Below are 20845 nucleotides of genomic sequence, written 5' to 3'. Positions count from 1 at the left end.
AAAACACAAACTACCCAAACTTAAGATTAAACAAGTAATCTGAATAAGGCCATAACAATTAAATAAAATGAATTCATAATTTAAAATATCCTTTAAAGATATCTCCATGTCCAAATGGTTTCACTGGAGAATTCTGCCAAACATTTAAAGATATTATCAACAATTTTACATAATCTCTTCCAGAATATAAAAAGTGTGGAAACACTTCTCAACTCATTTTGTGAAGTCAGTATTACTGTGATGCTAAATCCAGGCAAAGGCAGTGTAATAAAAACTAAAGTAAAAAATAAAGATTAATATTTCTCATGATGCAAAAATTATCAACAAAGTATTAGCAAATCAAATCCAAACCATATAAAGAGGATCATATACCATACTGAAGCAGCATCGTTTGTCTGGGGTAAATACCCGAGGTTTGTCATCTCATGCCAAGGAAATTGAGTACACAGATGCCCAAGAAGTGGGTTTAGGAGTGGAGGTTTAATAGGAAAAAGAAAAAAAAAAGATTAGCTCTCTCTCTCCTGCCAGAGAGAGGAGCGCCCAGTGGGACCTCCAGCCCACAGTGGAGTGCACAGGATTTTATAGACAGGCTTGAGGAGGTGGTGTCTGATTTACGTAAGGCCCAAAGATTGGTTGGACAAGGTGTGATGTTTACATAGCACAAGGAGAAGCTGGCCATCCCACCCCGATATTATGCAAATGGTGTCTTTGCCTGGTCAGCACCATGTTGTTTGCTCCTGACAGCACACATGTTTGGCAAGGAAAAGGGGAGATGGAACCATCATTTTGGACATGCCTAGCCCCCAGGTAGCCCCTTTCCTATTGACACAACTGCCGTCATTCACCCATGCATGCTTCCAGCTTACTTGTCCAGGTCTGTAGCTCAATTTTACTGGCTGCTCTTTGTTAGAAAAGAAAGTGATTTGGGGGCTGCTTTTCATTCAAAGTAAAGCCTTACCAAGGACTTCCTTACCCTCACTATTGGCCTAAATAATTTCTTTTTAATTCCCATATCAATACCAAGTGGTGCTTATACCAGGTATGCAAGGCTGGCGCAGCATTTGAAATTCAATTAATGTAATCCCCCACATCAACAGGCTAAATGATAAAAATCATGTGATCACATCAATTGATGCAGCAAAATCATCTGACAAAATTCAATATCTAATCATGATCGAAATTCTCAGAAAACTAAGAATATAGGTGTTGTCCTAGTTCATTTAATGTTGCTATAACAGAATGCCACAGACTGAATAATTTATAATGAATAGAAATTTATCTGACTTGTGGTTCTAGAGGCTGGGAAGTCCAAGAGCATAGCACTAGCATCTGGTAAGGACCTTCATGCTGCATCCTCCCAGGAACAATGACAGAGAGAAAAAGAGGGAGCAAGTGATAGAGCAAAAAGGAGCTGAACTCGCTTTTATGACCATTCACTCTTGCAGTGACAAACCCATTCCCATGACAATGACATTAATCTGTTCATGAAGGCAGAGCCCCCTTGGCCTAACAACCCTCTTAACAGTCTCACTTTGCAGTACTATCCCAAAAGCAATTAAATTTCAACATAAGTTTTGGAGGGGACATTCAAACCATAGCACACCACCCCTGGTTCCCCAAAACTCATGTTCTTTTCACATACAAAATACATCCAGGAGTTGGGGGAAGATGAAGTGCCAGCAGGATGCAGCCTGAGGATCCCAGAGGTGGAATAGGGGAAGCCCTGGACCCAGGCCAGGGCAGGCCCAAGGAGGTGCCCCAGCCAGAGCAGACCACCCACTGGCCTCAAGCTCATCAGTTAACCCTCCCCTCCCTGTGTCCACTCCCCTACAGGGCCAGAGAAGCTGCCACCACAGCCCAGTGGGAGTCGAGGCAAAGGGAAGCCAAGAAGCGGGTCCTGGGGAAGAGTTCACACTGCTCTTCAGGGAACTGGCAATAAGATGGCAGCTCCAATGGGGAGACAGAGGCCAAGTCACTCAGCTCATCATGGAAAGCTAGGATGCTGCCCTTCTAATGCAACTGTCCTGCTCTCAGCCCTCACCATCATGGCAACTCTCACAACTTTGGTCCTGCTGTTCACACAGACTGTAGTGTCCAAGGCAACATGATTCTGGAAGTTCCCATGGTCTGTCTTCTTGGAAAGAGAGGGCCAGATCACAGGGGCACCTGATAGATATGCCTGCGGGGGGACAGGATTCGGTGGCAGGCACTTATCCCAGCAGTTTCAGGTTTTCAGTTGTTGTTTCTACACCTGTGACAAATGACAGGGTCAGACACACTATAATGTCTGAAGAAACCTCTGTAGAGGAGCAGGATGCAGCAGACATGATGTGGCCCAGACAGCAGCTGTCTAGCAGATAGAGCCCGCGTCCACCCAATTTGTCCAAAGAAGCCCCATATTCTCTGTGAAAAACATTTCCAGAAGCTGTTGTCAATAACAAAGTCTTAAAAAAAAGAATCACAAAACCACCAATTCTAAAGATCATTCTTGAGTCTGATTTGAAAATCAGGGCCAAATTCAAGGGTCAAGATACCACCCTAACAGCCAGATCTATAGATCCTACCCGTCATGCCAGGAAAAACGATCTATTCATCATTCCTTAGCTTCTGGTTCTGTTCTGAGTTCTCTCTATATCGGAGCAATCTTAAAGCTAGAGGGGCCTTTACCCACTTACTCTTATACACAGATCTTCATATAGAGGTCAAGAGGGGAAAGCAACATGTCCTAAGTGAGAGCAGAGTTGAAAAGAAAACATGACAATGACTGGGCCTCTAGTGTATGCTGGGCATTGGCTAGCCTTTGGGAACATGGAGATGAAGAAAACATGATCCCTTCATCAAAGAGCTCAATCTAGCAAGATAGACAGACTCTTTGTAGGCAAAAGCAGGCTTCCCTGCAGCAGAAGGAAATGTGAAATCAGGATAGAGCCTCACCAGGACCAGGTCACCACGCTGCACCAAGAGAATTGGACATGAACCTGGATCAATGGCATAGCCCTTCTTTGACCCTCTATCTGTGCTGTAGATTGGGGTGGAGCCTGGAGTAGCCTGAGCTAGGGGTTGCTATGAGCTCTTTCCACTCCCTCAAGGCATTGCATAAGTAATGCCACTTTCTATTTACTTAGCAAAATCAAGGACATCGTTTTCTAGAACATGAGGTGCCTCTCCTCCCCCCTGCCCAATGGACAGTCTACCCTACTCAGTGGGTCCTTGTTTGTGTTAGAGATAGAACACTCCACAGGGTTCTGAGTGGTCAGTTGTGGCCCACAGGCCACTGGCAAGTGGAGGCAGAGCTGTGAAACCCTCAGGAGCCATGGCTGGCCTGCTGCCCACCATGAAATGCCTACTTAACTGCTGCTGGCTCACCTGTGGGCAGCAGTACTAGTGATATACAGCATCCTGGGACTAGTGCCAGTTACCCTTTAGGTACCCTGGGTGATCCAGGCATGCACTGCTGTGGTGGCCTTTATGGGCAAAAGACAACATACAGTGAGAAGAAAGGAAGAGCTGGACAGAAGGGGTTCAGCCCAGGGTAAGGTTCACGGAAAGGCCAGGGCCAAGATGGAGCCAGCATCCCAGACCGGTGGTGGCCTCACATCCACCATGCCGAGGCCAGTCCCTGATTGCTCCAAACCCTCTGCTTGAGGTTTCTGAATGAAATGAACAGGTCTTCCCTTCAGGACCTAGGTGAGCTTCTGAAAAAAGCACAAAAAAGCAAGCCTCCTGAACTTCCCCAAGTGACTGATGCAAAACAAGTGTCGCACACTTCACAGCACAGTGGAGATCTTCTGGGGCAAACCAGGGATAATTTGAATGATGGCAATGACTGTTGGCAACCTGCAGAGTCGCCTGACCAAGAAATTGCAAGATGGAAGCAATGCTTGCAGGTAAAGAGGGAGAAGAAGAGAAGGCTGAAGCAGACCAAGGCAGAAATGAAACAGTCCACAAATATTGGAGTGAGGCAACTGACCTCTCCGGCCCACAACCTGCAGAGCATCCTGTATCTGCTGGAAGGTGGGAGAGACCATATTAAGAACGGGGACTTGGCAAAGAAGGGGAACAAGTAAGCAAGACATGGTGGTCTTCCAGCATCCTGGCCACAAGTCCCTCTGAAGAATGTGGATGACAATGGTGCCTTAGGTGTGTCCTTCAAATGTCCTGAGGGGGAGACTGGAGAAGCAAATGTGCAATTGTAGGAAGAAATCCAAAGAAAGTAAAGAATTCACAGCACGAGCCCAAAGTCTGCTCAGCGAGCAGGCCTCTCTGCAGGGTGCAAGGGCACAGCTGGAGAGGGAGCTTTTCAAGATGCAGCTGACACTTCCCACTTTGCCTGAACAGCACCAAGAACACACGATGGGGAGGAGGACACTTACTACCTGGACCTCGAACAGAGACTTCACACGGTGCGAGAAAACTTGAACCATACTTTTCAGACCCACGACCACTACAACAGGATGGCCCAAGACCTGTCCCAGGAGCTGAAGAAAGACATTTCCAATTTTCAGAGGAAGATCCTATGAGAAAACATCCCAGGAAGGGTAGACGTCCGTTGCATCCACTGAGACAGCACTCCAGGTGCTCCAGAAAGAAAATGACCCCACAGGCAGAAGCCAGCTGACTGCGAGGCCAAGTTTCAGCTTTTCCTGAGTGGCCCTCTGGCTCTTGGGGCTCTGCCCACAACTCACAGGGCCTGGAAGTGCCAGGGGAACTATGGGCTACCAGGGACCCCAGAAGAAAGGTGGGTTACGATGTGAGGGCTTGGATCCAGAGCACCTGCTGTTTTAATTCTGTTTTCCCTATAGCCAGGTCCGGAATTCCCAGAGACTCAGCAGAACATCCACTGATGCTACTCCGTTTAAAGCACTTTTGATTGATCTCTCGTTTAGCTACTGTTCATTAATTGATGCTGAAATTGCTCTTACTGAAGTTTGATAAGGTAGTGTTAGAATTATATGGTGCTATTTTTCAAGTAAAAAGTACATTTATTTCATCCCAGTAAAACAAAAGTCTTAACTTGTTCCATCAGCAACTCAAAGGTCCAGAGTTTCATCTAAATGAGTTATGGGTGAGACTCAAGGCACAATTTAGCATGACTCACACCTGGAATCCCAACACTTTGGGAGGCCTAGGCAGGAGACTTGCTTGAGCCCAAGAGTTCAAGACCAGCCTGAGCAACAAAGTAAAACCCTGTCTCTGCAAAGAATTAAAAGATTAGCTGGGTGTGGTGGCATGTTCCTGTGGTCCCAGCTATACTGGAGGATGAGGCAGGAGGATCACTTGAGCCCAAGAGATCAAGGCTGCAGTGGGCCATGTTCAGGCCACTTCACTCCAGCCTGGGTGACAGAATGAGACCCTGTCTCAAAGGAAAGAAAAAAGGCACAATTTATCCCTAGGCAAATTCCCTTCCAGCTATGAGCTATGAAACTAACAAGTCACATGTTTCCAAAATACAATGGTGGAACAGGCAGAGGATTGACATTCCCATTCCAAAAGGGAGGAATAGGCAAGAAGAAAGAGGTCCCAAGGAAGTCCAAAACCCAACAGAAAGAAAACAGTATTAAGTCCTAAAGCTCCAAAATAGTCTCGTTTGACTCCATGTCCCACATCCTGATAAACTGGGGTGGGAGTTGGGCCCCCAAGGCCTTAGGCAGCCATGCCCCTATCTTTGCTTAGGCTCAGTCCACCCAGCAGCTCTCAAGGGTTGGAGTCTCATTCCTGCAGCTCTCCCAGGCTGATGTTGCAAGCTGTTGGTTCTACAGCTCTGAGATCTCAGTAGTCACATTCCCACAGCTCCACTAAGCATTGCCCTAGTGGAGACTCTCTATAGTGGCTATGACCCCACATTTCCACTCAACATTAGCCTAGTAAGGGCTCTCTATGATGGCTCCATCCCTGCGACAAGTCTCTGCTCAAGACTCCAGGCTGTCCACTACATCCTTTGAAGTGCAAGAGGAGGAAGCTATACCCTCACAGCTCTTGCATTCTGCATGCCTTCAAAATTTGCAGCACATGAACACCACCAAGATTTACAGTTTATACTTTCCCAAGTGGCAGGTTGAGCTGAACCTGGGCCTGCTTGAGCCATTGCTAGGGTGGCTGAGGAGCACTGCACAGGAATGTGGGAAGCGGGGAACAGAGACCTGAGATGGCTCTGGGCAGCAAACCATGGAGAGCATCCTGGACCTATTCCTCAAAACCATCTGCCCCCTTAGTTCTCTGGGTCTGTGATAGAAGTGGCAACCTGGAGGATCTCTGAAATGCCTGTAGGGTCATTCTTCCATTGTCTTGATCATTTATTTTATCTGCACTAATTTCCTTAATAAACTGTCACTTGGTTACACCCTTGATTTTTTCTTCTGAACATGCTTTTTTATTCTTCATGTGGCCAGCCTGAAACTGTTCTTCTTTTTTAATTATAAATTCTGTCTTTAAGTAATTTTTTACCTTGTATCTTATTGGATGTGGTTAAAGGTAGCCACATGGCTCTTTCAATATTTTGCTTAGAAATTTTTTTCTGCCAGGTATGCTTCTTTACCACTCTTAAATTCTGCCTTCCATAGAGTCCTAGAGCATGGACTCAATTTAGCCAGGTTATTTGCCACTTCATAAAAAGAATGGCCTTTACTCCAGTTTCCAATAAGAGAGTCCTCTTTCCTGTCTGAGACTTCTTCAAAATGGACTTTACTGAGCGTATTTCTACCAACATTCTGACCATGACCACTTAAGTAATCTCTGTTTCATACTTTCCCTACAGCTCTCCTCTTATTCTGAGCCCTCTCCAGAATTCCCCTAAATACTCCATTTATGGCAAGCTAGGCTTTCTAGCCTGCTCCTCCAAATTCTTCCAGCCTCTACCCATTACCCAGTTCCAAAGCCACTTCCACATTTCCAGATATTTGTTAGAGCAATAACCCCACTCTCAGCACCAATGTTCTGTCTTATTCCATTTTATGTTTTAGCAGAAGACCACAGACTGGGTAATTTATAATAAACAGACGTTTACTTCACTCATAGTTCTGGAGGCTGAGAAATCCAAGAGCATGGTACTGGCATCTGGAAACGGCCTTTGTGCTACATTAACCCACGGCAGAAGATGGAAGAGCAAGAGAGCAAGAGAGGGCTGAAATCACTTTCATAACAACCCACCATCATAACAAACCCAATCCTGTAATAATAGCATTACTTCATTCACGAGAGTGATGCCTTTATGATCATTGCAGGTACATAGTAAGGAATTTCACCTTGCCCAAAGACAGATTTGGCCTTTGTCTTTAACTTCTTGGAGGTAACATTAAACCCTTGGAATTTCCCAGGTGGATAGAAGTGTCCTTGTTATTCATGTGACCCCCCAGCCACTCCCAGTCCTATTAAGCGGAGGCTGGTCATGCCAGAAAGAGCAACCGTATGATTTACCATGGAGGCTTTGTCAGGTTAACTTAGAGACTGAATTCAACCACATGGCCAATAAATCAATCTGTCATGCCTACGTAATGAAGCCTTAGTAAAAACTTTTTGAAGTTTTTACTTCAAAAATAAGACAACTCATGTGGGTCTCCCTGGTTGACAATACTCTACAGATATTGTCACACATCAACATCAAGGAGAGTAATACATCCTGAAGATAATGCAAGTTGTACATTTGGAACACTCCCAGACTCTGCCCTGTGTGTCCCTTCCCTTGGCTTTGTGTAACATGTCCTTTCCTTATAATAAATGTGACCATGAATACATGTTTTGGTGAGTTCCTTCCATCATTCTAATGAATTATAAAAACTGACGGTTGTTTTAGAAATACCCTAAGTTTGCAGGTGCTATCAGAAGTAAGGGTGGTCTTGTGTGGATTCTTTCTTCTAACTTTGCAGTTGAACCCTAGCTCCTTGCAATTGGGGTAAGAAGTCTTGAGCAGACTTACCAGTCTGGATGTCTGTGTCCTTAACCTCATTTTGGCTAACTCTGGGTATAAGAGGAACTTCTTCAACTTGATAAAGATCATTGAAAAACGTACATTAACATCATAATTAATGGTGAAAAACTGAGTTATTTCCCCCTGCGATCAGAAACAAGGCAAAGATGTCCTCTTTTACCACTCTCATTCAACATGGTAATAGAAATTCTACCCACTGTAATAAACCAAGAAAAATGAATAAAAAGTCTAAATTGGAAAGAAGATAATAAAACTCACCCAATTTACAGATGGCATAATCTTACATATGGAAAATCCCAATAAACCCACCACAAAACCTTCTAGAACTAATAAATGAGTTCAGCAAGGTCACAGGATACAAGATTAATATACAAAGATAAATTACGTTATCTATGTACTAACAACAAACCTGTGAAAACAAAAATAAAAAACACATCATTTATAATCATTACCCCCAAAAATCAAATATTTAGGTATGTTTATACCTAAATTCTACTTAATAAAACATGTAACTATATGCTGAAAATTATAAGATGTTAAAACAAATCAAAGAAGACCTAAATATAGAGAAACATGTCATGTTCATGGATTGGGAAACTCAACATAGTAAACATATCAGTTTTCCCCCAAAGTGATATCCAAGTTTAATACAACTCCTATCAAAATTCCAGTAAAGATTCTGTGGTCATAGATTAGCTTATTATACATTTATATGGAGAAGCATAGGACATGGAATAGCTAAAACAATCTTAAAAAGAGGAATAAAGTAGAAGTAATAATTCTACTGAATATTAAGGCTTACTATATAGCTATGTTAAGACACCGTGGTATTGGAATAAGAATAAAGACATAGATTGATGGACCAGAACAGGAAACCCAAAAATAGACCCCTCAAAAAAATATGCACAATTGCTTTTTGACAGAAGTGCAAAAGCATTTCAATGTAGAAGAGACAGCCTTTTCAAAAAACGGTGCCGGAGAAGTTGGACATGCTTAGGCAAAAAAACAAACATCAATCTAAACCTCATACCTTATTTTTAAAATAACTCAGAATGGATCACAGACTTATGTATGACTCATTAAACTATAAAACTTTTTAAAGTATGTAGAGAGGAAGAGAATAATGTTTCTGTATCAGTAGAGTTAACCTCGCCTCCAAGTCCATACAGGCCTCTCAAGCAAAATGGCCAGCAAAATTTATCAGTGATCAAAGGTATAACTGTGAACTTGGGCCTACTAAGTGCCCTCCACCATGTTAGGCATAGAGGTACCGAAATTCACAGAGGTAAGGGGCTATTTTTTGCCTCAGACTCCTCATATCTAAACTTACGGCATTAACAAAAACAAGAGTTTCCTAACTAAGCTGCAGAAACTACTGGTAATCCTTAGAAATCCTTGAAGATTCTCGGGTGTGAGAAGAAACATTTAAGGGAGTAGGATGTATTAGGCAGGGTTCACCAAAGAAACAGAACCAATAGAATATATACATATATATAGGTGGATATCTATTACAGAAATTGGCTAATGAGATTACGGAGACCAAGAAGTCCTACAGTATGCAGCCTGCATGCAGGTGAACCAGGAAAGCCAGTTATGTAACTCAGTCTGAGCCCAAAGACCTGCGACCCAAGGAAGCCAATGGTGCTAGCTACCTGTCTGAGGCCAAAGGCCTCAGACCCTGACAACCCAAGTGCGAGAGCGCCAGCCTCCAAGTGAAAGAGAGGATGAATGTCCCAACTCAAGAAGGAGAAAGAGAATAAGACTTTCCTCCACCTTTTTGTTCTATTTGAGTTCCAAAGGACTGGATGAAACTCACATTTGTAGTAGTGGATATTCTCTACTCAGTCTACTGATACAAGTGCTAATCTCCTCCAGAAAGGCCCTAGCAGACACTACCAGAAATAACATTTTACCAGCTATCTAGACATTCCTTTCCCAGTCAGGCTGACACATAAAATTAACCATCACACAGAGCTTCAGGTTCTCCCACAAATACTCAGAGCAGCTCAACTTTCACTTTCTGATGTCATCGGATTTCAAAATACGACATAAACCAAGTGTCTATAGACATTGTTTCCTGTATGTATGCATTGGAATTTTTATGATCTCCAAATACTGTTATTAGCAATAGCCTTTCATTGAAGTATAAGCATTTCATCTTGTATAATGCATTACATACAAATAAAGTGCAGTCAGAGAACAGAGAGAGGACAATTTTTGTTAAAATTGCTAGACATGTTTACTAGAGGTAAGATAACAAAACTAGGCTAAGAACTTGCCAATATCTTTTCAATTCTCACATTTTGTGGCATCTGTCATTTTTTGTAACGTTTTATGTAGAATCAAATATAACCAATATACTGCATGAACAATTTTGCCAGTTTATATGTATAATTTCTGATATAGAAGGAAAGAAATATTTGGTTGTAATGAATATTTTGTCTTAAAGATTTTTAAAATAACTGTTCCTCTTTATGGAAACATTATTCCAATATCAAAAATATCTATCCCTGTTATTATATCAAAGCTGCCCAAAAATAGTCTTACTAAGAGTTACAATAGTAGGCTTCTAGCTCGTTAACCCTCAAATTTCAATTCTTCAGGTCTGATGCTTTGATTCTTTTTATCAATTAAAATAGCTGTACTTTTCTAATTCTATGCATAACATATTATCACTATAAAATTCAAATGGAAAAATATGAAAGAAAATTAAAATCACCAGAAATTTTGCATGAAGACCACCATTATTATTATACAAACGATTTCAATATTCTTTTGTATACTTGCACACACATATAAAATTCTATTTAAATCAAACTGTATTACAGATGACATTTTCATTTTGGACAACTTTCTTTTACTTTTTTTACTTTTTAGAAGTGGGATTGGTGAAATTATATCCCTTTTCCTCTATTTCTAACCATTACCACAAAAAAGAAAAAGTTATGAGCTAATGTCCATTGCTTCATAATTTTTTCTGATTTCAAATCATCATAGGCAAATGAGTATGTTACATATGTGTGTGTACAAGAAGTTTTATAAAGATGATATATTATATTATAATCTCTGCTTTTTTCATGCTCTCAGCACTTCATCTCAGAAATATGGCTCAGTGCTACAGATCTAGAACACTCATATGGCTATCTTATATCTCATAGGTATGGGTATGTCATGCTTTATTCAGTAATTCTCCTGCTGAAATGAATTTAGAATATTTCCAAAATCTTGTCATTACAAACTATGAATTAATTGGCATGCTTTTTAATCTACTATCAGTTACTAAAGGTTTTCTTTTTAATGCCTTGCCAAAAGGGAGTATAATGAATTAGACTATCATTTTTTATCAGATTGCCTTAATAAAGGACTATTTTAAAAACTTACACCAGCAACACATGGCACCATATCTCTCCATCTATCTCTTCCAGCAGTAAATATTATTTTAACATTTTCCAAACTATACAAGTATTATTCATTACCCTATTGTGTATTTCTTCAAAAACTAGGTTAGTGCTTGGATAACTAAGTAGTTTGCATAGATTTATTGACCACTTGGATTTCCTATTCCATTATTGGCTAATCTAAATATTCTTTTCTCATTTACCTATTGTGTTTTCTAGTTTTGATCACTGTAACAACTTCTAGTGAATCATAGCTTTCAATTCAAAAATATTGCTACCTTTCCTATTACAACTTCTATATTTTTTAAGAAAAAATATATGACTAAGACTACTTACTTAATAGATACATCTACTCCCAATACCCAATTTTACCCAAAGGTTTCAAACATTGGTCATTGACACACACACTAATTTAGAACAGATTTGTTTGTTTTCCCAATTTGAATGTGAGACAAAGGAGGCCTGAAAGAAAGTTCAAACTGAAGCCCAGAGAAAAAAGAATCCATGGAGAGTGGCACTGAGACCTCAAGTCCAAAACCAGACCATATCAAACCATGTGGACACAGAAGCTGGCCTTGTAGAAGCCAGGACTTGGATGGAGCATGGAAATTTATACGCTCAGAGAAAAGTCCATTAGAAACTTTGGGTTTACATTACCTCCCAGTTTTAATCTCTCCTAGCCATGTCCATGTGACATATGAGAAAAGGTAATGAAATATTACATCAGCAACTTCAATTGTTTCAGTAAACTTTATTTCCTCCAAACTTTTTTGTCCCCTTTAGTTACTGAATCTTGTGTGCCAGGTAAGACCAATGCCCCATAGTCAACAAAAAGACATCTTTATCGTGGGCATGTTTCCTCTTCCTCCTTTCCACTGTGACCTGCTATTACATTTGTCTCTTTTACATGCTCCCAGACCCCAACCCCTCGACCCGCACAACAGATATACACACTCATTCAAGAAACTGTCCTTAGGGAGGTTGAAGTGAGCTGAGATTTTGCCACTGCCCTCCAGCCTGGGAGACACAGTGAAACTCTCTCTCAAAATAAAAGAGGGCCAGGTGTGGTGACTCACACCTGTAATCTCNAAAAAAAAAAAAAAAAAAAGAAAGAAAAAAAGAAACTGTCCTTTTTTTCCAACATCCAGTTTGGATTTTCATCCAACTCCCCAAAACAGAAAGCAACCCAAATGTCACTCAACAATAGTATCAGTAAATGACTTGTAATATACTCGAGTAATAAAATACTATGCAGGGTGAAAATAAGTTAACTACAGCTACACATAAAAATGTAAATAAAACTAATAAATTAATGTTGACTGAAAGAAGTCAGACATAAAAACATGTATTAAATATAATATTCAACTCCAAGAACATTAAAAACTGACCAAAATAAACCATATTGTTTGAACTCAGGGCAGTTTTTTACCTCTGGAGCTGTGAGGAAAGGCAGTGATGAAAATGTCAGTGGCACTCAGGGGGAGTGAAGACGGTGGACTAGAGGCAGCTCATGTGTGCCACTCTCACAAACAAGGGGGAAAAAGGGGCAGGGGGACTAGTAAACATTGATGCTAGAAGAAGATCACCTAAGAAACCATGTCAGGATCCATCAAGGCAGCAGGCAGACACAGAATGCAGACAGAAGCAAAGCTGGGCAGTAGCCTATCCGGGATCAGTGAGGAGCCAGGAGCCCCCGAGGGATTCACACTCTCCACAGGGACCTGTGCAAGACTAGGAACGGGAGAATCTCCCTGCCGGCGCGTGCACACACACACACACATTTCCCCTCACTGCGCTTCTAAACTAAGCCAGAGAGCTACCAAAACATTTTATGGAGGCAACTCTCAAGTCCAAGGGGACTTCTACAAGCCTTGGAATTCAGAGCAAACAGACTACCAGCTCCACAGCCTCAGTAGAGGATATAGTCACGGTACCCAGGAAAAGTAAGATTATTCTATCCCCCTCACCAGACAAGGCCCAGCACCAGCTTCTGGCCCAACAATCCCACCTGTATCTCAACTTGGCTGGCAGCTGCTGTCCCCTGTTGTCCCAGGAAACATCTGGACAGCAGGGTGGGCAACTCTACCCACCTGCATCACTGGAACCCAGCAAGCAATGCCTGCTAGAGCTTCCAGCCCAGTGGTCCCACTTTTGTCTGAACTCAACCAGTGGGCACAGCCCCTTGTTGTCCCAGGGATCACCCAAACAGCAGGGTGAGCAACTCCACCCAGGCTCACCACTGGTACCCAGGCGGGCAATGCTTGATAGAGCTTCCAGTTCAGACAGAAGCTAGGTCTCACTTCTGTCTGAACTCAGCTAGCAGGTGCAGCCTCCTGTTGTCCTGGGAAGCACCCAGACCACAGGGAGGGTGAAATACCCACATCCACCACCAATAGCCAAGTGGGCAATGCCTACTAGAGCCCAGCAGTCCCACTTCCATCTTGTATTAGTCCATTCTCATGCTGCTAATAAAGACATATCTCAGACTGGGTAATTTATAAAGGAAAGAGGTTTAATTGACTCACAGTTCAGCATGGCTGAGGAGGTCTCAGAAAACTTACAATCATGGTGGAAGGGGAAGCAAACATGTCCTTTTTCACATGGTGGCGGCAAGGAGAAGTGTCAAGCAAAAGGAGGAAAAGCCCCTTATAAAACCATCAGATTTCATGAGAACTGCATGAGGGTAACTGCCCCCATGGCTCAATTACTTCCACAGGGTCCCTCCCACAACATAGGGATTACAGAAACTACAATTCAAGATGTGATTTAGGTGGGGACACAGCCAAACCATATCACATCTGAACTCAGCTGGAAGCCACACCCTCCTGTTGTCTAAGGAAACACACAGATGGTAGGGGTAGGCAACTCTACCCACCCCTACCACTATGGCTTCTGACTGAAACCTATGCTCAGGCTCAACCCTGTGTTCCCTTAGGAAACACCTGGGCAGCAGATTAGGTGATCCCACTACTCCTGCAGCTCCCAGCCAAGCAGGACTTGCTGGCTTGGGCAGAACTCAAGCAGCAAGAGCCCTCAGTCTGGAATCACTGAGATAGGTGAAATGCCCAGGCTGATGGAGGACTGGGGTGTGCCTCCCTCTGCAAAGCTGATCTGGCAAAGATACAACCTGTCTGCCAACCCCAGTCCCTGCCTGCGGGAGCCCAGTGAACCGGAACAAGCAATAAAAGAAATACAGGCATGGAGCCAGTGACTGGAGAGGGCTCCTCCAAGACTCAGGAGCAGACTATGTGAGGGAGATCATCTCTCTCCCCTGCCACCACAGAGCACTACTGCCTATCTGCCAAAACACTAAAGATTCATGCAGCAGAGTTAGAGCTTACCTGCTAGCTAACATTCTTAAGCAACGCCTACTAGATTGCAGCCCAAAATATAACACAAAAATATTTTGCCAGTATACAGCAACTGTGAAAACTAAGGCAAAGGCTCTCAACAGCACCCCACCCCAGCCAATAAATGTGAACCCCCACCACATCATTGAGGCTGCTGACACTCATGAGCAAGAACAGCTCCTGCTGCCACTGCCCTATTGAAGTGTTTTGGCCAGCACCTCTCATTGTAGTGTTGAGGCCAGTAAACCAGGAACACCTCAGTCCTTCCAGTGCAGCAGGTTTCTAACCCTGAGGGGCCAGGGAACAAAGCCAGGGACCTGGTTTCAGATCCCAGATTTAGAGTGTGCAGCCCAGGAGCGCTGAGCTGAGGCTTGGCCACCTGAAATCACCCAGAATCAAAGTCAGCTGACTGAGCTTACCTTATACCACAATAAAACCCCCAACGACATAAAAGAAGACGTCATTGGGGGTTTTATAAAAGAAAACACCTTATCCAAAGGAAAACAACTTCAAAGAGTAAAGGGACATCAGCACACAGAGATGATAAAGAACCAGTGCAAGAACTCTAGTAACTCAGGAAGCTAGACTGTCTTTTTACCTCCAAATGGCTACCCTAGTTCCCCATCAATGGTTCTTAACCACGCTGAAATAACTGAAATTATAGACATAGAATTCAGAACACAAATAGGAAGAGAGATCATCAAGATTCAAGAGAAAGTTGAAACCTAAATCACGGCATCTAAAGAACTTGATAAAATGAGATGGGAGTTAGAAGATGAAATGGCCATTTTAAGAAAGAACCAAGCTGATAAGAGTTGAAAAACTCACTACAAGAATTTCATAATATAATCACAAGTATTAACAGCAGAATCAACCCAGCTGAGGAAAAAAAACCTCAGAGCTCAAAGACTGCTTCTCCAAATTAACTCAGCCAGACAAAAATAAGGAAAAAATCCTTGTAAAAATCACTCAAAATACAATTACATGAAAATTAAACAATCTGTTCCTGAATGATTTTTGGGTAAACAATGAAATTAAGGCAGAAATTAAGAAATACTTTGAAACTAATGACAACAATGATACAACACCAGAATATGTAGGACACGGCTAAGGCAGTGTTAAGAGAGAAGTTAATAGCACTGAATGCCCACATCAAAAAGTTAGAAAGACGTCAATTTAACCGTCTAACATCACAACTAGAAGAACTACAGAGGCAAGAGAAAACCAACTCCAAAGCTAGGAGAAGACAAGTAATAATGAAAATCAGAGCTGAACTGAATGAAATTTAGACATGAAAAACCATACAAAAGATCCACAAACCCATAAGTTCGTTCTCTGAAAAAAATAATTAATAAGATATTTATTAATTAATGTACCCTTTGTCATTACCCTTCAGAGACTACTGGGAACACTTCTATGCACATGAACTAGAAAATTTAGAAGAAATTGATACATTCCTGAACACTTAAAATCTCACAATACTGAACCAGGAAGAAACTGAATTCCCAAACAGACCAATAGTGAGTTCTAAAATTGGATCAGTAATAAAAACCTTACCAACCAACAAAAGCTCAAGGCAAAATGGATTTGCAGCCAAATTCTACCAGATGCACAAAAAAGAGCTGGTGCCATTTCTACTGAAACTATTCCAAAAAATTAAGGAGAAAGGATTCTTCCCTATGTACCATCCTGACAACAAAATCTGGCAGAGACAAAACAAAAAATGAAGACCTCAGGTCAATATATTTGATAAACATAGTTGCAAAAATCCTCAACAAAATACCTGCAAACTGAATCTAGCAACACATCGAAAAGCAAATCCACAACGATCAAGTAGGCTTTATCCATGGGATGAAAGGTTGGTTCAGGATACACAAATCAATAAATATGACTCATCACATAAACGGAACAAAAAAAACCCATGATGATCTCAACAGATGTAAAAAAGACTTAAGATAAAATTTAACATCCCTTCATGTTAAAAACCTTCAATAAACTAGACATTGAAGGAAAATACTTCAAAACAAAGAGAGCCATCAGTGACAAACCCACAACCAACATCATACTGAATGGGTAAAAGCTGGAAACATTTCCCTAGAAAACTGGATTAAAGGATGTCCGCTTTGACCACTCACATTAAACATAGTATTGGAAGTCCTGGCAAGAATAATCAGGCAAGAGAAAGAAAGAAAAGGCATCCAAATAGGAAGATAGTCAAACTAGCCCTTTTTGCAAATGACATGATTTTTTATCTGGAAAATCCCATAGTTTCTGCCCAAAAGCTCCTTGATCTGATAAACAACTTCAGCACAGTTTCAGGATACAAAATCAATGTATAAAAATCAGTAGCATTCCTATACATCAGCAACATCTAAGCTAACAGCCAAATTAGGAATGCAATCCCATTTGTAATTGCCACAAAAAGAATATGATACCTAAGAATACAGCTAACCAGGAGGGTGAAAGATCTCTGCAATGAGAATTGCAAAATGCTGCTCAGAGAAATCAGAGATGACACAAACAAATAAAAAAACATTTCATGCTCACGGATGGGAAGAATCAGTATCATTAAAGTGGCCATACTACCCAAAGCAATTTACAGATTCAATACCAAGGACATTCTTCACAGAACTAGAAACTACTACTTTAAAATTCATATGAAACAAAAAAAGGAGTCCAAATAGCCAAAGCAATCCTAAGCAAAAACAACAAAGCAGGAGGCATCACGCTACCAGACTTCAAGTGATACTACAGGGCTACAGTAACCAGAGCAGCATAGTATTGGCACAAAAACAGACACATAGACCGATGCAACAGAATAAATAATCAGATGGTTATATACCTACAACCATCTGATCTTTGACAAAGCTGACAAAAACAAGCAATGGATAAAGGACTGCTCATTCAATAAATTGTGCTGGGAGAACTGGATAGCCATATGCAGAAGATCGAAACTGATCCCCTACCTTACATCACATACAAAAAGCAACTCAAGATCGATTAAAGACTTACATATACAACCTAAAACTATAAAAACCTTGGAAGACAATCTAGGAAATACCACTGTGGATACCAGCTCTGGCAAAGGTTTCACAACATAGACACCAAAAACAATTGCAACAAAAACAAAAACTGACAAGTTGGATCTAATTAAATCTAAGACCTTCTGCACAGCAAAAGAAGCTATCAACTGAGTAAACAAACAACCTACAGAATGGGAGAAAATATGTTCAAACTAAGCAATCAACAAAGGTCCAATATCCAGAACTTATAAGGAACTTAAACTTACAAGCAAAAAACAATCCCATTTAAAAATGGGCAAATGACATAAACAAACACTTTTTAAAAGAAGACGTACATGTGACTAATAAGCATGTGAAAACATGCTCAACTAGAGTAAGCATCCAATCAATGCTGTCAAGCTAATAGTAGTATTATCAAAAGCAAACTGATGTTTTCAATTTCCTAAACATAATAAACAGCTAGCAGAGGCAAAAAAAAAAAAAGAAAAAAAGAAAACATGCTCAACATCACTAATCATCAGAGAAATGCAAATCAAAACTACAATGAAATACTATATCACACAAGTAAAAATGGCTAATATTAAAAAGTCTAAATATAACAGATACTGGTGAGGTTGCAGAAAAAGGGAACACTTATACAGTGCTGGTGTTTTCAACCACTGTGGAAAACAGTGTGGTAATCCCTCAAAGAACTTAAAACAGAATTACCATTTGACCCAGCAATCCTATTATTGGGCATATACCCAAAGGAATATAAATTGTTCTGCCATAAAAACATATGCACGTGTATATTTATCACAACATTATTCACAATAGCAAAGACATGGAATCAATCTAAATGCCCATCAGTGGTAGAGTGGATAAAGAAAATGTGGTACATATATACCAGGGAATAATATGCAGCCATAAAAAAGAATGAGATCATGTCCTTTGCCAGACCATGGATGGAGCTGGAGGGAATTATCCTAAGCAAACTAACACAGGAACAAAAAACCAAATACCACGTTTTCTCATTTATAAGTGGGAACTAAACGTTGAGTACACATGGACACAAAGAAGGGAACAATAGACACTGGGGCCTACTTGAGGGTGGAGGGTTGGAGGAGGGTGAGGATTGAAAAGCTACCTATTGAGTATTATGCTCATTACCTGGGTGATGAAATAATCTGTACATCAAACCCTCATGATATGTAATTTACCTATATAACAAACCTGAACATGGACCCTTCCTCCACATCTTATCATGGCTTAACAGATCATTTCTTTTTGTAGCACTGAATAGAGTTCTACTGCTTAGATGTACCACAGTTTATCTACTTACTAAAGAATATCTTGGTTGTGTCCAAGTTTTGGCAATTATGAAAAAAACTGCTATTAATATAAATATCCATGTACAAAAATAAAAAAAAAATGTCTGATGTGTTTGGTATGCTGGTACTCTTCCATTTAATGATCAGTTTGAACACCACAGATACACTGAGCTATAAATTTATACTCTACACTTTTCTTTATGTGAGACACATTTCACAGTAACAGAAAGATTTCTAAAAATGAGAATACGTAAAAAACAAAACACAAATTCAAGACAGAAAATTAATTGAAAAACATCAATATCAGTTATTCTGTATACTATCATTGAATCTATATGGAAATAATCATCACAATAGGTGGCCTGTGCAGCATTATAGTTTGAGAATGTTTTAAATGACTACTCATTTAAAAAGTTTTCTGTCTTCTTGGTTCATTAACTTACTGCTTTTCCCCTCTATACCCATCATGGTAGGGATGAGGTAGTTTGATATATTATTAATGTTTTGAGCTTATCCCATGAATGAATATACATATATGTTCTAATACAGATTAGAAAAAGGAAATGTATCCTTAGATGTTCCACTCTGAATAATAGAAATGTACAATCGGTAGCCACCATGGAGCCCCATTGCCTCTGAGCAGAAGATTCCTGTGCCACCCACATATGCCAATCTTGGCAAATCTGCCAAGGATGTCTTCACCATTTATGGATTTGGCTTAATAAAGCTTGATTTGAAAACGAAATCTGAGAATGGATTGGAATTTACAAGCTTGGGCGCAGCCCACACTGAGATCACCAAAGTGAGGGGCAGTCTGGAAACCAAGTACAGATGAACTGAGCACAGCCTGACGTGTAGGGAGAAATGGAACACCGACAATACGCTAGGCACAGAGATTGCCGTGGAAGATCAGCTTGCACATGGGCTGAAGCTGGCCTTCGATTCACCCGTCTCACCTAACACTGGGGGAAAAAGTGCTAAAATCAAGACAGGGCACAAGCAGGAGCACATTAACCTGAGCTGTGACATGGATTTCAACATTGCTGGGCCTTCCATCCAGAGTGCTCTGGTGCCTGAGGGCTGACTGACCAGCTACCAGATGAATTTTGAGACTGCAAAGTTCCAAGTAACCCAGAGCAACTTTGCAGTTGGCTACAAGACTGATGAATTCAAGCTTCACCCTAATGTGAATGACGGGACAGATTTGGTGGCTCCGTTTACCAGAAGGTGAACAAGAAGTTGGAGACCACTGTCAATCTCACCTGGACAGCAGTAAACAGTAACACATGCTTCGGAATAGCAGCCAAGTATCCAATTGACCCTGAAGCCTGCTTCTCAGCTAAAGTGAACAACTCCAGCCTGATAGGTTTAGGATACACTCAGACCCTAAAGCCAGGTATCAAAATGACACTGTCGGCTCTTCTGGATGGCAAGAACATCAATGCTTGTGGCCATAAGCTTGGTCTAGGACTCGAATTTCAAGCATAAATGAAAACTGTACAATTGTTTAATCTTAAACTATTTTGCAGCATAGCTACCTTTAGAATTTAGTATATCTTTTAATGTCATATGTCCGGGATGCAAGTTTTGCTACATATCTTAGACCTCCAGTTAAAATGTGATTCAGCTTTAAGACATTACCCTTTCAGAGGTACAGAAGAAACCCATTTCCAAAAAAGGTCCTTTCAGTGGTAGCCTTGGGGGAAATTTGGTGGCTCCTTTCTTTGATGCCAGGTTTCTTTTTTATCTAGAAATGGCTGCAAGTGGAAGCTGATAGTATGTAGACACTTTGTAAATTCATATTGAGTAAATGAATGAAATTGTGATTTTCTGAGAATCA

General features: G+C 41.1%; 1 protein-coding gene and 1 pseudogene across 1 annotated transcript in view; one reads left to right on the top strand and one right to left on the bottom strand.

Moving 5' to 3' along the window:
• MUCL1 (mucin like 1) overlaps positions 1 to 20845 on the bottom strand; it is an 89500-nt gene that overhangs the window by 34863 nt on the left and 33792 nt on the right. The gene's annotated exons all lie outside the window — the stretch shown is intronic.
• On the top strand, positions 3660 to 20573 carry LOC108284928 (annotated as a pseudogene).

The sequence above is a fragment of the Cebus imitator genome, unplaced genomic scaffold, assembly GCF_001604975.1.
Source record: "Cebus imitator isolate Cc_AM_T3 unplaced genomic scaffold, Cebus_imitator-1.0 Scaffold285, whole genome shotgun sequence".
NCBI classification, from domain to species: domain Eukaryota; kingdom Metazoa; phylum Chordata; class Mammalia; order Primates; family Cebidae; genus Cebus; species Cebus imitator.
This window is presented reverse-complemented; position numbering and strand designations above follow the sequence as displayed.